Raw genomic sequence first — 2,500 nt, 5'->3', positions numbered from 1 at the left:
CCCCCGGGTTCTGATGACATGGACCCCCATTAACAACAGTCCCCCGGGTTCTGATGACGTGAACCCCCATTAACAACAGTCCCCGGGTTCTGATGACGTGGACCCCCAGGGGTTCTGGGCCCTCGGGGTCCAGACACAGAACATCCACTAGGATCACTGCTTTACCTGCTCTGTGGGACTACAAGGAGACCACCTGCTCTGTGGAACTACAAGGAGACCACCTGCTCTGTGGGACGACAAGGAGACACCTGCTCTGTGGAACTACAAGGAGACACCTACTCTGTGGAACTACAAGGAGACCACCTGCTCTGTGGGACGACAAGGAGACACCTGCTCTGTGGGACTACAGGGAGACACCTGCTCTGTGGGACTACAAGGAGACCACCTGCTCTGTGGGACTACAGGGAGACACCTGCTCTGTGGGACTACAGGGAGACACCTGCTCTGTGGGACTACAAGGAGACCACCTGCTCTGTGGGACTACAGGGAGACACCTGCTCTGTGGGACTACAGGGAGACACCTGCTCTGTGGGACTACAGGGAGACACCTGCTCTGTAGGACTACAGGGAGACCACCTGCTCTGTGGGACTACAAGGAGACCACCTGCTCTGTGGAACTACAGGGAGACACCTGCTCTGTGGGACTACAGGGAGACACCTGCTCTGTGGGACTACAAGGAGACCACCTGCTCTGTGGAACTACAAGGAGACCACCTGCTCTGTGGGACTACAAGGAGACACCTGCTCTGTGGGACTACAGGGAGACACCTGCTCTGTGGGACTACAAGGAGACCACCTGCTCTGTGGGACTACAGGGAGACACCTGCTCTGTGGGACTACAAGGAGACACCTGCTCTGTGGGACTACAGGAGAGAGTGCTCTGTGGGACTACAGGGAGACACCTGCTCTGTGGGACTACAGGGAGACACCTGCTCTGTAGGACTACAGGGAGACCACCTGCTCTGTGGGACTACAAGGAGACCACCTGCTCTGTGGGACTACAGGGAGACACCTGCTCTGTGGGACTACAGGGAGACACCTGCTCTGTAGGACTACAGGGAGACCACCTGCTCTGTGGGACTACAAGGAGACCACCTGCTCTGTGGGACTACAGGGAGACACCTGCTCTGTGGGACTACAAGGAGACACCTGCTCTGTGGGACTACAGGGAGACACCTGTGAGTGAGTGAGTGAGTGAGTGGAGTGAGTGAGTGAGTGAGTGAGTGAGTGAGTGAGTGAGTGAGTGAGTGAGTGGAGTGAGTGGGTGAGTGAGTGAGTGGGTGAGTGAGTGAGCGGGCGAGTGAGTGTGTGTGCAGGCAAGGGCGGCCATTCCCAAAAGGAAACATCTGCACATTCCAGACGAGCTCTGTAAGAGAGGGGGAAGAGACAGGGGGAGAGAGAGGGAGGGGAAAGAGAGGAAGGGGGAGAGAGAGGGGGGGGAGAGAGAGGGGGAGAGGGGGGGGGAGAGAGAGAGGGAGGGGAAAGAGAGGAAGGGGGAGAGAGGGGGGGAGGAGAGGAAGGGGGAGAGGAGAGAGAGGGGGAGAGGGGGGGAGAGGGAGCGAGAGAGAGGGGAGAGAGAGAGCAACATATCCTCCAGAAAGACTGAAGAGAAGGGGGGGTCTGGTGGCTGTCTTGGGGCCTTGTGGCTTGGTCACCGCTCTATTCTGGTGCTCTGTTAAACTCATCACTATTGGGGAGTAGTGAGCTTGTGTCCTATTCTAGTTGATGATTAGGAGAGAGATCCTATCTGGTGTCACCACAGTACCCTCTCTCTCTCTCTCTCTCTCTCTCTCTCTCTCTCTCTCTCTCTCTCTCTCTCTCTCTCTCTCTCTCTCTCTCTCTCTCTCTCTCTCTCTCTCTCTCTCTCTCTCTCTCTCTCTCTCTCTCTCTCTCTCTCTCTCTCTCTCTCTCTCTCTCTCTCTCTCTCTCTCTCTCTCTCTCTCTCTCTCTCTCTCTCTCTCTCTCGTTCCAATGGCACGTTGTGTTAGCTAATCAAAGTTTAGCACTTTAAAAGGCTAATTGATCATTAGAAAACCCTTTTGCAATTATGTTAGCTGAAAACGGCTGTGCTGATTAAAGAAGCAATACAACTGGCTCTAAATCCCAATCCACTGTATGCCACAGAGGTTTGTAACTAATAAATTCTCTAGTTTTAGAGGAGGAGGGGGGAAGGGGGGGGGAATCGAGCTCTGTGTTCTCGGGGAAGAGCTCTGTGTTCTCGGGAAGAGCTCGGTGTTCTCGGGGAAGAGCTCTGTGTTCTCGGGAAGAGCTCGGTGTTCTCGGGGAAGAGCTCTGTGTTCTCGGGAAGAGCTCGGTGTTCTCAGGGAAGAGCTCTGTGTTCTCAGGGAAGAGCTCTGTGTTCTCGGGAAGAGCTCTGTGTTCTCGGGAAGAGCTCTGTGTTCTCGGGGAAGAGCTCTGTGTTCTCGGGGAAGAGCTCTGTGTTCTCGGGGAAGAGCTCTGTGTTCTCGGGGAAGAGCTCGGTGTGGATACACACCGTCTA

This window comes from Oncorhynchus keta, unplaced genomic scaffold (genome assembly GCF_023373465.1).
Source record: "Oncorhynchus keta strain PuntledgeMale-10-30-2019 unplaced genomic scaffold, Oket_V2 Un_contig_22586_pilon_pilon, whole genome shotgun sequence".
Lineage (NCBI taxonomy): Eukaryota > Metazoa > Chordata > Actinopteri > Salmoniformes > Salmonidae > Oncorhynchus > Oncorhynchus keta.
This window is presented reverse-complemented; position numbering follows the sequence as displayed.